General features: G+C 43.8%; 1 pseudogene across 1 annotated transcript; it reads right to left on the bottom strand.

Moving 5' to 3' along the window:
* Positions 1-12,397: 12,397 nt before the first annotated feature.
* Positions 12,398-13,182, bottom strand: LOC307107496 (small ribosomal subunit protein eS6-like; annotated as a pseudogene). Its single transcript has one exon. The product of its transcript is annotated as a small ribosomal subunit protein eS6-like (transcript).
* Positions 13,183-13,717: the final 535 nt, after the last annotated feature.

The raw sequence follows: 13,717 nt of genomic DNA, 5'->3' as shown, positions 1-13,717 counted from the left end.
ATCCATGAAACACTGCATTTTAGTTCATCTTTTCAGGCTTCATCAAGAGTACATGTATGTTTTCAGGGTGGCTTTTTAAAATATAGAAAATAACCTGCACATCTCTATCATTGCCCAAAGGGGATCCCAGGTTGGGAGTCATTTTTGCTGTAACTGGTCATTTATATGCTGGTGCCTGGGGAGCTTTGAGGGCAGGTCTTGCTGCAGTGAGAGGCCCCAGGACCAGGCCAGGGTAAAGAAGCAGGCTGAGAAGGGCAATTGGGGTTTGGGGAGACAACAGGGAGGCAGTGGTGTCCTGCACATGCATGGTTCTAATTCTGCTTCTGCCACGAGGAGCTACTCTGTGACCTCAGGCCAGTCACTCAGCATCTACGAGCTACTTTTTATTTTAATGAATAAGAATAGAGAGCTATAATGAAGGCAAGCTAATTTTTGTCTTAGATTGTGAGTTTGAAGATGGCATAATTTTATTGATCAGTGCCTAACCCAATGCCACGTGTTATTTTGAGGACAATCATACAAATACTAGCTGCCACTTAGTGAGCATCTATTATGCACCAGGCATGGCACATGGTTGTACCCACATTTGCTCATGTAATCCTCACAGCTGCCCTATGAAGATGTAATTCGTCCCATTTTATAAAGAGAAAACTGGGGCTCTGAAAAGTTGGAAAACTTACCCGATGCCCAGATAGGAATAGGCAGAGCCCAGAGATGCCCTCAGATCCATCTGATTCTTGGGCTCTGGGTGTGCTAAATCTGGAGAAAATGAAGTTCTTTGTAATTCTAGGAATTTTCTAGGGGTTGGTACATTTCATCACCTAGAAGGCATGAAAAGTACTTTTAAAAGAATCAGGGAGAATTTTTAGAGGCCTTTGGGTAAGATCACACTGTGGATTCCTCTGCATGTTTTCAACTATTCTCCTCCCACTTCCCACCCAACCCTGCCTCTAGATTTGTGCACTCGCTGCCAACTTCCATGTGGAAGTAGGTGGAAGTGGTTGGAACCCATATATTTGCTCTTTGGAGAATAACAGCCTCATAGTTTGGGCTATAGTAGGGATACCCAGAGTCCCAAAATATAGCTCACGATGTCTGAAACTGAAAAATATTTCTGAGATGTGTGCACTTGACTAGCCTACTGCATAATCCTCCTTGAAATCTGGATATTCCTGGCATTCCATCAATTACCTCCCACGGTCTTCTGAATTACTGGACAGATTGAAGGCTGATTACCCAACTCCAGACTCACAGTTTACCTTCTCCAGGGTGTTTCAACCTCCTCGCTGTTTATATTTGGAGGCTGGATAATTCTTTGGTGTGGGGTCTGTCCTGGGCATTGCAAAATGTTTGGCAGCATCCCCGGCCTCTCCCCAATAGAAGCTAATAGCCACCCCCTCCGTTGTGACCACTCAGATGTCTGCAGACATTGCTAATATCCTCTTGGTGTGGGGGAATCACCCCATGTAGGAACCTCTGGTCTAATCTAACTGCTCATCCTCCTTAGCTACTTCCTTGCCCACTTTTCCTTGTGTCCACCTTGAATATCTCCCGTGCTGGGGAACTCACTCCTTCTCCTCTTTAGAGAACACTCATGTTCTAAAACTCTTCCTTACTTTGAACCTAAACATGTCTCTCTAGCTTCCTCTTCTGCCCTGCCTGGTCCTTCTGATTCTCCCTCAAGTGTTTACAGACCATCATGCTACCCTGAATCTTCTCTATACCAGCCATTTACTGTCTCGTCAACAGTTCCTCAAATGCAATGATTGCTCCTTCCCTCCCCATGCTGACTGGCCTGAACGTCCTCCACTGTAACTGTGTCCCCTTCAAAGTGGAGAAAGTGAGAGACGGTGCTGAGTCTGACCACAAAGGAATCACTTCTTTGGATCACCCCCAGAGGGAGCTGAACTTCAGTCAAGGGATCTGGTGAGCAAGGGGCACTATTTTCTAGAACTTTCCACAGTTATATGCCTATGTCTCTTGCCCTCCTGGGGAAATGAAAGTCACTGTACCGGCAGCCGCCTGCACCAGGTCAAACCTGCCTGGAAGGCTGGGAGGCTTCAGATGTTATCCCCACCCCTCAGGTAGCACCCAGGTGAGCACCGCGGCAGCATGAAGGCCGGGGCAGGGCAGGTGATGGGGCTGCTGGGTTCGGGGCCTGAGCAACTCTGGTTCTTTCTTCTAAGGACCTGTCCACAGAGGCTGTCCTCCTTATCTTGCCTCTTTCCTGGGATATTTACTAGTATAAGGACAAAAATGAAGAAGATCATGAATGTGAAACCACTGTATGGATTCTACGTGAAGAGCTGACTGCACAAATGTAACCATGGTTATCGCCGAATCATCACCCCCACACCCACCCCCGCCAGCTGACGTCTCCTGGCAATGGTCTCTCAACTCTAGCCAGGCCAAGCTGCAACCGACTTCAGTAGTGAGTTCCTAAGAAAAAAATGTATTCAAAAAAATCTCTGAAATACCATTAGTTTAATCTGATTTGCCTTATCAAATTAAGATACATCTATCCATCTCTCTCATGGTCCTTCACGATGGCGCCTAGCACCGTGGCACCCAGGTATTCAGACGGGTAGATTGCATTACAGCAGAAACGAGGGTGCCTGGTGGGTCAAGTACACCGCCGAGCCTCCCAGCACAGCCTCTTGGGAATGTTGGACTCCTCCATGGGTGTCCAGTCCTGCAGAGGGAGAGCTTTCCAGAAACGGTTCCTACAGATTTGTGATTTACCTTCCCTTAGGTACGCTCAACTGAAAGGGAACAGGAGGAGGTTCACACTTTAGCCAGAGCACGTCAGCTGCTCAGATCATGGCCCTGCAGGAATCCGGGTGATTGGTTGCAGGGGAGAGAGAAGAAGGCTGTTGTAGATACATTTAGGCGCTTACCCAATACCCACTTCTCCTTGGAAGGTTGGCCTGATAACGTGGCATCTTGTGTTTTAAGGAGATTTTGTAGCAGGAAGTGGTAGGGTACAGCTCATCTACCACCACCCCGACCTCTCCCAGAGCTATCGGATTACTGGGACGTCAAGTGTAATCAAACCCAACCACGTAATAGTTTCCTCTTTCTCATTAAATTTCATCTTATTTAGTTCTGACTAAGGTTCTAAAATGTCCAGGTCCTTCGGTAATTTCAACTTTAATTTATCTTCTGTATTTGCCATTTCTCACTCATTTTGCATTTTCTGCAAATTTAATCTAAGTAGAATTTACTTTCTCCTCCGGATTGTTAATGAGCCCCATATATTAGATAATGTGGTTTCCTGTACCGAGTCCTATGGGATCCTTCTTGATTCTTATTCCCATTCCGATCTAATTTAAGATGCCACTAATTATTACTTGTACTGACCATTTGGCAACAAAACCCAAAACTACATTACCATCAAGTCTTCCAGACCCTACGTCTTTAATTGCTCTATGAATTGCTTGGGTCAGAGGTTTCACATCAAATAAATGTTTAAACGAATTCCCCTGTGGGGTTTCAAGTCTGTAATTGTGTTCAAAAATGGCTGTGCCGGTATTAGGGAGAATAATTGAGGCCTTTGAATCTGCCTAGCTTGTTGCTCATTAGATTCTCTTTCACCATATGCGGACAGATCAATTTTCTTATTAAATTTCTTAAATTCTTACCTGGAAGGACAGGCAGACCATGAGAACACTCATTTCCTGAGTCATCATGTTGACGAATGTTCTGTTGCTTCCGGAATTTGGAACCATCCCAGATCCCAAGATTGTGGGTCTCTCCATGGTGTATACAGTGGCTTTGAGTACCCCGAAAGCCTGAAATGTCCTCCATTCCTGTTTAAGCACTGGGCTTTAATTACTCCTAACCTAGTTAGTAGCCAGTCATTAGATTATCTTTTAATCCAGTGTTTCTCAACGTTGGCCAAATTTTCCCCCACCTCTCACCTCCTCACCTCCAGCCCCAGTCCCAGGACATTTGGCAATGCCTAGAGACACTTTTTGGTTGCCAACATAAAGGCAGGGAGTGGAGAGATGGGTGGTGGTTTGGGGGAGGGGGGTGTCAATGCTACAGACATCAAAAGGGTAGAGGCCAGAATCTGGCTAATCATCTTACAATGCACAGGACTATCCAACAAAGGATTTTCTGGTCCCAAATGTCAATAGTGCCGAGGTTGAGGAATCTTGTCAAACCGAAGCTATTCTCAAAGCTACCACCTCCTCCCCCATCAGCACCACCAAGAAGGAGGGAGTTGTTAACCTTGCTAAGGAGTGAAGAGACCTGCTCCCTGCTGGCTGGTCACTTGCTTCTCTGGACTGCAGTCCCTTCACCATCAAGTTTGAGTTGGGAGTTGGGGACTGAATTAGAGACTGTATATTTCTAAACCCCATTTCAGTTTCCTTCCCTCCCTCCCTCCGTCCCTCTCTTTCTTCCTCCCTTCCTCCCTTCCTTCTTCCCTGCTTCTCTCCCTCCCCCCCCCCCCGCCTTCTTTCTTCTTTCAACAAATATTTACTGGGTGCCAACCAGTAAAGCACTTTTATAGACACTGTAGATACAGACATTAACAAGACGATGAAATCCCTACCCATATGGAGCTGACGTTCTAGCTGGGGAGTGAGACCGTGCTCAAGGGAAGACGGTTCAGAGATTGAGGAAAGAAGGCAGGGTTCTGTGATTTAACTATGACTACCCATTGCAGGGGCAGAAACCCAGTTTTGAAGGAATGAGGCTGAATGCTTCCCCCCAGAGATGTGTTGTTGTTGTTATTTTAGTAAGACTATTTTTATTACATATATTAAGACCTAGCTGCTTTCCATGGAGAAGAAAACTTTCTAGCATAAACAGCAAATTTTTATATATATATATACTAGAAGCCCGGTGCACGAAAGAGAGAGGGATAGAGAGTTAGAAACATCTATCAGCTGCCTCTTGCACACCTCCTACTGGGGATGTACCTGCAACCAAGGTACATGCCCTTGACCGGAATCGAACCCGGGACCTCCCAGTCCGCAGGCTGACGCTTTATCCACTGAGCCAAACCGGTTTTGGCCATAAACAGCAAATTTAAGCTGTACTTTATTTGCACAGTGACCATCAAGACCATGCAAAAGCTTATGGAGAGAGAGACAGGGGAATTTGACACCTGGGCTTACTACTTATGAGCTGTGTGACCTTGGGCAAATTTCTTCATCTCTCTGAGGTTTAGATTCCAAGAAAATAATGACACCTACTCATTAAGCTGCTGTAAGGATTTAATGAGATGTTGTGTATTGAGAGTTTAGCATATTTTCTAGTACTTTGCATAGCTCCAATAAAGGACTTATAATGTTCATGTGGGGCGGGGGACCTCTTGCATATTCCGGTTCTTTTGCATGATGAGCCACCACTACCCTCTTCTTCCTCTGGTGTTTACTGGGAGGCAGAGACTTAGCAACTACCATTAGGGTAAATGCAAGGCCTCTCTACCCCATGGTCATGGCTATCACCTGGACCAAGTTTCCCCTCACCAGCAGTGCCAAAGAGAAACAGAGGCAGACAGCTGTTAAAGGCAAAACAGATCTTATTCAGACTACTGCAATAAGGGAGAGAGATTTCAATATAGAACAGAGCTCAATTCTACTAAAATAAAAGGCAGGAGACTTTTAAAACACTGGGTTGTGCTAAAGAAAGTACTAAAGGACATAAGAGGGTGGGGGTCACTGTGATTAGGCCATCTGTGTTTGCTAATTAGCACTTATGAAGGGTAACAAACTTCTCATACTTTTATGACAGGAGGTAGTTTTGAAAATTGGAGCAAGGCAGCCACCAACTTAGGCTCCTATCCTCCCACAAGGCTGGGAGATCCTTCGGTGTTTGCATTTCATTGAGGAGACTCCCAGATCCTTGAGGAGACATTTCTGAGTGGTAGAAGATTTACATCCCAAAGTGGCAGAGACAGTACTTACTATTGCAAGTTTTCTCTCTAAGGAAGGGGATGTCCGGGACCTATAGTCACATGTTAGCTGAAACAAAGAGTAAATTCTTTTGACAGTGTCAAGCCTTCTTATTTAGGCATTTTAACGGGGCTGAGGTCAGAGGGACACGGCCTTGGGCGGGTAGGAAACGTCCTAGAGTTGGTCAGCCTCTTAGTGCGGAGGGCTGGACGGAGTCGCCCTGAGAGTGGGCATGGCTTTCCTGTGGACCAAAGCCTCCCTGTCTGGGAGGAGAGCCTTGAGTATCTTGAGGGCCTAATTGAACTGGTAAATACGTCACTCTTCATTGACCCCTATCAACCAAGGACTTGTCACGTGTTGTCATCTGTTAATAAAGGGCTTCTAATTGAGAGAGAACACTGTTAAGATCTGTTTAAACATGCTTGCACAAAATAGAAAATAGTCTGGAAGTAAATATAGCAAAAATTAAAGTTCCCCTTTCCTCCAAGTCCAGCTCCCCAGAGTTGATCATTATTAATAATTTGTTTAAAATTTTGTCTGAAAGTCTAGCATGTGCCTGTAAGGTAGTTGCTCTATTATTCCATTTTACAGATAAGTAAAACAAAGTCTCCTCACGTGTCCATGGTGCCCAGCTGGTAAGTAGTAGAGCTGGGATTTGAACACAGGCAGTCTGTCTGCAGGGTGTATGCCGTTTTCCACAATGGCTTGTGTAAATGCTTTTATTTTTTTATGGCTATCACCTGGACCAGGTTTCTCCTCACCGGCAGTGCCAAAGAGACAGATTAAATAAGCGATACCTTCACACGAACGGGGAATATTCAGAAAAATTGTCAAACAAATTATTAGTAATGATCAACTCTGGGGAGCTGGACTTGGAGGAAAGGGGACTATAATTTGGCATTCTGCTCAGAAGCTTGCTTTATTCACTAGACAATACACCAAGGATGCTTTCCTGTCACTATTCAGAAATCTACCTTCTTCTTGAAAGAATATTACTTCTTTGTGTGAAGGTATGGCTTATTTATTCTGTTCCTGATTGATGGGAACAGATTAAAATATATGTACATCATTGCCCACTTCTTGCTCTTGCAAGCCATGCTGTGATAAGCATGGTGGTGCATGACCTTTGTGCACAGTTGTGAGCATCTCTGTATGGAACAGTCCTAAGAATGGACTTTCCGTTCATCTGAATATGTGCATATTTGGAATTTTCTGGTCATTTCCAAATTGCTTAGAGAACACCTTTGAAATAGTACTGTGTCACTGGGACCCAGCGACGCCTCACGTGTTTCACTTCTGCCTGAAATAGTTGACCCTTCATGCACGGATTTCTCAAGTAAAGCAGCTGGTTGCTGCCAGGGCATTCGTGTTGGGTCTGAGGGCCTGTTTATACTGATTTTGAAGTTACATCTTTATTAGCAGTAGAATGTGTTCACTGTTCGTCCATATTAACAAAGTAGGGGCTATAAACCTGGCTTCAGCTCGGCGGGAGGGGACCCGGATCACCTCCCACAATTCTTCAATACAAGCATAAATGTAATCACAATTCAAACTCTAACTCTCCCTTGGGGTTAAGTTTTATTCTTTATCCAAGACTTACATGCCCTAACAAAACAGGGTGAATTAACAGTAGAGTTGGTCATGAGGAAATTGTTTACTTCAGGCTAAATAACAATGACCTCTTAATCTTCCTATAGTCTAAAGAAACCAGATAAACCAATTTTAATTGACTTTAAAAATATGAATACCTAGGAATGCTCTCCTAGTCTGAAGGAAGTTGCTTTACTGTTTGGTTCTCTCTCTCTCTCTTTTTAACCTCTGGCAAAATGGTCCAGGAATGAGCTTGGGGACAGGAAGATATAGTGGTTTTAATGCCAATAATCTCATTGCTTGGCATGTATGGAAATGACAAGAACAGAAGGCTAAAACTGCCACATGTTTGTTATCATTCTGCTTACAAAATGATAGCCACCATGACTTCTGAAGGACAGGGCTCATAAGATCTGAATGTACTATAATCAGACACTAAAGGACATGGTTTGATGCAATGGAGGGAAATAGCCACCCTCTGCCCTTACCACCCCCCCTTGCACTGTCCTCATCCATAGGTGTATGATTTTTGTCCAGTCTCTTCCCGCACCCACCACACCCCTTTCCCCCCGAGAATTGTCAGTCCACTCCCTTTCTATGCCCCTGATTCTATTATATTCACCAGTTTATTCTGTTCATCAGATTTTTTATTCACTAGATTTTTAGATTCACTTGTTGATAGATATGTATTTGTTGTTCAACATTTTTATCTTTACCTTTTTCTTCTTCTTCCTCTTCTTAAAGGATACCTTTCAGCATTTCATATAATACTGGTTTGGCGGTGATGAACTCCTTTAGCTTTTTCTTATCTGTGAAGCTCTTTATCTGCCCTTCAATTCTGAATGATAGCTTTGCTGGGTAGAATAATCTTGGTTGTAGGTTCTTGCTATTCATCACTTTGAATATTTCTTGCCACTCCCGTCTGGCCTGAATAGTTTCTGTTGAGAAATCAGCTGACAGTCATATGGGTGCTCCCTTGTAGATAACTAACTTTTTCTCTTGCTGCTTTTAATATTCTCTTTGTCTTTTGCTCATGGCATTTTAATTATGATGTGTCTTGGTGTGGTCCTCTTTGGATTCCTTTTGTTTGGGATTCTCTGCGCTTCCTGGACTTGTAAGTCTATTTCTTTTACCAGGTGGGGGAAGTTTTCTGTCATTATTTCTTCAAATAGGTTTTCAGTGTCTTACTCTCTCTCTTCTTCTGGCACCCCCATAATTCGGATGTTGGTACACTTGAAGTTGTCCCAGAGGCTCCTTACACTATCTTCATATTTTTGGATTCTTTTTGCGTTTTGCTTTTCTGGTTGGGTGTTTTTTGCTTCTTTGTATTTCAAATCTTTGACTTGATTCTTGCGATCCTCTAGTCTGCTGTTGGATCTCTGTATATTATTTTTTATTTCAGTCAGTGTATGCTTAATTTCTAGTTGGTCCTTTTTCATATCCTCGAGGGTTTCGCTAAATTTATCCGCCTTTTCTATAAAATTCTTGAAAAACCTTATAACTGTGGTTTTGAACTCTATATCCAGTCGTTTGTTTTCCTCCATTTCTTTCATTTGTGACCTGTTTCTTTGTCTCCGCATTTTGGCTGCTTCCCTGAGTTGATAGAGTGGCTTTGTGTGCTAGGTGTCCTATAGGGCCCACTGGCCTCGTCGCCCCCAACTGCCCCCCTCTGCCAGCCTGGTCGCCTCTAACTGCCCCCCCCTGCCAGCCTGGTCACCCCCCACTGCCCCCCCTGCCAGCCTGGTCACCCCTCACGGCCCCTCTACCAGTCTGGTCACCCCACACAGCTTGTTGATCAGTCATTTGGTTGTCCCTCACTAACCCCCCTGCCGACCTGGTCGTAGGCAGCCATCTTATGAGGGCATGAGGGTTAATTTGCATATTACCTCTTTATTATATAGGATTGAGCCACCTGCTTCAGTGACTGAGTGTGGCCCATGCCTTGAACCCGCACATGGAAACAGAAATGCCTCTGGGCAGGTTGGGAACCTGTGTGTCCCTTTGTCCTTTGTGATTGCCCTTGGTTGTCTGTGCTGCTTTCCCTTCCTTTCTCCCTCTTGCTTCTTCTCCCCCTCTAAGGCCCTCAGTGTACTCTGAGTTCTCTTTGCTTCTTCTCTTTGCTTCTTCTCTTAAATAGAAAGCCTGTCACTCGTGTTGATGAATGAAACTTCTACACTCATTTGCATGGATGGACTCATAATAGCTGCTCTTAGTTGATGGTTTACTCACATGATTGTACAAAAAATCCACTGGTTCCTTAATCCCTACAAGGATCCTGTAAGGAAGGTGTAAACTGAAGTCCCCAATCTTCAGATTAAGACGATGAGGCTCAGAGAGTGACGGAAATTGCCCAGGAGCAAATGGCAGAGTGGGATGGGTCCCAGGCCTCCCCGAAATCCAGAGCCTGGGCTTCCACCTCCTTGTGGGGTTGTCTCTCTCCGTGGGACCTGCTGAGTTTGGGGCCTTACCTCAAACTGTGGGATAAAAGTATTTCTCTTTGCTACAGACATTTTAGTCATTGACCAAACCAGAAATCATTTTTTTTTTTTTTATGGGAAAGGAGCGGGGACACAGGAGGTCCCTGACATTGTTATTGGCTAAGTTTTCAGGGCTGCCTCCAAATCCCATGGGCTGCCAGACCCTCCTTACAGGCAGGCCCCTGCCCCACTAGGAAGCCTCTCTGTGGTTAATAACCCCTTGTCCTAGGGTTATGAGGGTACCTGCATCCTTTTTCATCGTCACTCTCAGCACCTGGGACACCCGCTCCAATGCCACCCCACACTCCCTACCCACATTCAAAGTCTCCTGGCAGCTGGTTCAGAAATCAGGTCTCTCTCTCATTGCAAACCCAAACCTTCCTTTCATCTGCACCCAAAACTCCTGGGTACCAAATGCGTGTGAGCAGGTGTGCGTGTGTGCGTGTGTGTTCATATGTGCGTGTGTGTGTCATTCGTATTTAAAGATTACTCCTGTAGTTCCTCATATACAAACACACTACCCGCCTCATTCCCTCTCTGCCTATCTTATTTCTACCTTTGCCCAGATATTTCTCAGAGGGCACGCTGCCCCCGCAGCACAATGGGCTCATCAGCCGAAAAACCTCAGCATCTTGCCTGGGTCCCCACAGCAATGCAAGGAGAGCAGAGCCCAGGAATCGAGCGGGAGTCAATAAACACCGCCTAGCAGCAAGAATGAGCACCAGGCCAGGGAAAAGCAGGTCTCTGTTTGCTCCTGTTGCATAAGCAGGAAACTTGCACACAGACAGCCCTGAAGTCCTCAGAGAAGCAGAAAAATGCCAGCAGGAAACACATATTTATCTCAACCAGCTACAACACAGTGAGTCGTCATTCTGCCCCCAGACACAGCCCAGGCCGGAATCGTGGGTCCCTGCTGTCAGGTATTTTAGAGGCCGCACCATGAACCCCCTTCCTCTGACTGGCATCTCCAGAGGGTCAATTTCTAGGTATTGATTAGCAGCCTGGCAGCTGAATAACTTCCATTCCTTTCCTGTCTATAAACACCATCTGTTTGAGGAAAAACAGTAACAGGAAAAGGAAAGTGTGCTAAGCAACTAGTGAAAGGCAAGCCATGAGCGTGTGTGTGTGTGTGTGTGTGTGTGTGTGTGTGTGTGAGAAAGGGGGTACACTTTGCTTAGGAACAAGCTCCAGAGAGAGGCAGATGGGATTGGATTTTCCCAAGCACCTTGGATTCCACTAATGAAGCCATGGTGGGGGAAAACAATGGCATTGAATCACCTCCAATGTGACCTTGAGTACTGCCTGTATTCAATTAAGAGGATTATTTTATGTCAGGAGAATGTGGGGGATCCGGATAGGTTAAGTAAAGTGCCAATGGCCAAAATCAGACTGCCATGAGCATTGGAATAAACTTAACTTTGGCAAAATGGTGACCTAGGCAAAAGTATTTTTTAGTATTCTTACCCTCAGTATTTTAATTTACTTTTTAAACATATAGAAAAGTACTGAATAATATAATATCTACTGCATGTATATACCATGATAATTGAACACATTTTAATTATATTCTTTTTATGACTTAGCCTCAAAGTCATATAACATTATTTCCATTGTACCCCATTGGCAGGGTAGTTCCATGTCCCTTGTAAATGCTAACCAAAGGGCAGAAGAGGCTCTTACTTATTTGTTCAAGTTCCATGAATGTAGTCTCTCTCTCTCTTTCTCTCTCTCTCTCAAAACATTGAAACATACTGTACTCACCCTTCTTCTTATTGTGCTGATGTGAGATGATAAAATGCCTACGTGATGAGAATAAGTGAGGGGAATGATGGAGGCATTGTGACGTAGTGTTAGGCTACTATTGACCTTCTGACGACACGTCAGAAAGAGGATCATCTGATTCTGGTGATCCTGGATTATGGAACCACCATGATGTCAATGATTGAGTATCAGGAGCAGATGATGTCGGAGATTGGGGAAATGTAACCTTTTTAAACTGTGGTTGACCATCGGTAACGGAACCTGTACAAGCAAAACTGCAGGTAAGTGGGGACTACTATAGTAACATGTTTGGCATAAAATTATTCATAGTATTTACTAGTAATTTTTAAAATCACTACTGCTCCTATTTTCATTCCCTACATTGTTTAGTGTTACCTCAACTTTATACTTTATTCTTTTTTCTGTCTTGAAAAATTATTGTCCCCAAAGAATTATCTTCGATTTTGTTCACCTCTACTATTTCTTTGTTTCTTATTTCATTCGTTTTTTCTCTTGATTTTTATTATTAAGTTTCTTCTATGTTCTTTGGGTTTACTCTACTGTCCTTTTATTAGATGCTTGAATTTACAGTTTTACTTATTCTTTATCTCCTTTTTCTTTTTTTAATCTTTGTTCTTTTTTATTTGTTACTCTTATAAAATCTCAGTTTTGACTGAACCCAGACTTAGAGGTAGAAGCTCTCAGAGGGGACAGCCTAGGTCTCTTGGTGGTGTGTTCCGGGCGTTTTTCTTTGGCCTCCTTCATTCTCTTAGCCAAAAGTTTAGCATGTTCTGCGGCCTCTTCCTTATTTTTCTTAGTACGTTGTTTCTTCAGGGCAATTCGTGTCATTCGTATTTAAATTTCCGTCACTCTCTGATGTTTGTGTTGCAGGACGTGTGGAGTAACCAGACGCTGAATCTAGGGTGTTTTAGTCCTAGTTTCTTACCTGCTTTGTTTAGGGGCTTTCTCATAACATATTGGTGGACATCATCTTCTTTAGAGAGATTGAAAAGTTTGCGGATTCTGCCAGCTCTTTGGGGCCCCAGGCGCTGAGGCACAGGGGTTTCAGTGAGACCAGGAATATCTTTCTCCCCCCTTTTTTTTTTACAATGCCCAAGTTGAGAACACTGAGATTGGCATCCACAATGCAACCCCGAAGAGATTTGCATTTTCTCTCTCCAGTTCTCCTTGCTCTATAACAGGAGTGCCCCTTATTCAGCAGCAGGCGGACGTGGCCATGTGTCAAGACACCCTGCTTCATGGGGAAATCGTGTCTGTCATACCCGCTACTGATTCGAACCCCATACCCCTTCCATTCTTCTCTCAGAGCGGCAGCAGCAGCTTCTGCGGCCATAGTGCTTCTCATAATAGGTACGAAGTTTGCATTCATCATCCACTTCAGTGAGTTTCTCGCAGCCAGTGGCTGGGAAAGAGATGTTCAGCTTCATCCTGAAGCAGCTGGCGGCCTCCGAGGCCCCATGTCTTTATTTTCTTAATGTGAACATAAGGCTATAAACTCCCCTCCAAGCATCACAGTGTGTGGTTCTACTATGTACATCCAGTTCTAAGTATCTGGTCACTTTCACCATGAAACTACCCATGAATCCTTTAGTAGTGCAGGCTTTAGTTTTCAAGTATTAAACATTTCATTTAATTTTTCACTTAATTGCTTTTAACAATAAAAACTTGTTTTAAGATTATGTCCTAATATATGATCATTTTCTTAATGTTTTATATGTTCTTTAAAGGAGTATATATTGTCCATTTTAACTGGATGCAGACCTCTATATCTGTATCTCTTATGCCAAATTTTTTATCATGTTGAACCAATATTTCATAGATTGTTCAACCATTGTTTACTTCATTTAGCAGTTTCTAATAGAAGTGTGTTAAAAACTTCCACTCTGGTTATGTTTTAGTTAATTTCTAATTGTTTTAGTTTTTCCATGGTATCCTCTCTAATAAAATGGTAATATGCAAATC

The sequence above is a fragment of the Cnephaeus nilssonii genome, assembly GCF_951640355.1.
Source record: "Cnephaeus nilssonii genome assembly, chromosome: 11".
NCBI lineage: Eukaryota > Metazoa > Chordata > Mammalia > Chiroptera > Vespertilionidae > Cnephaeus > Cnephaeus nilssonii.
This window is presented reverse-complemented; position numbering and strand designations above follow the sequence as displayed.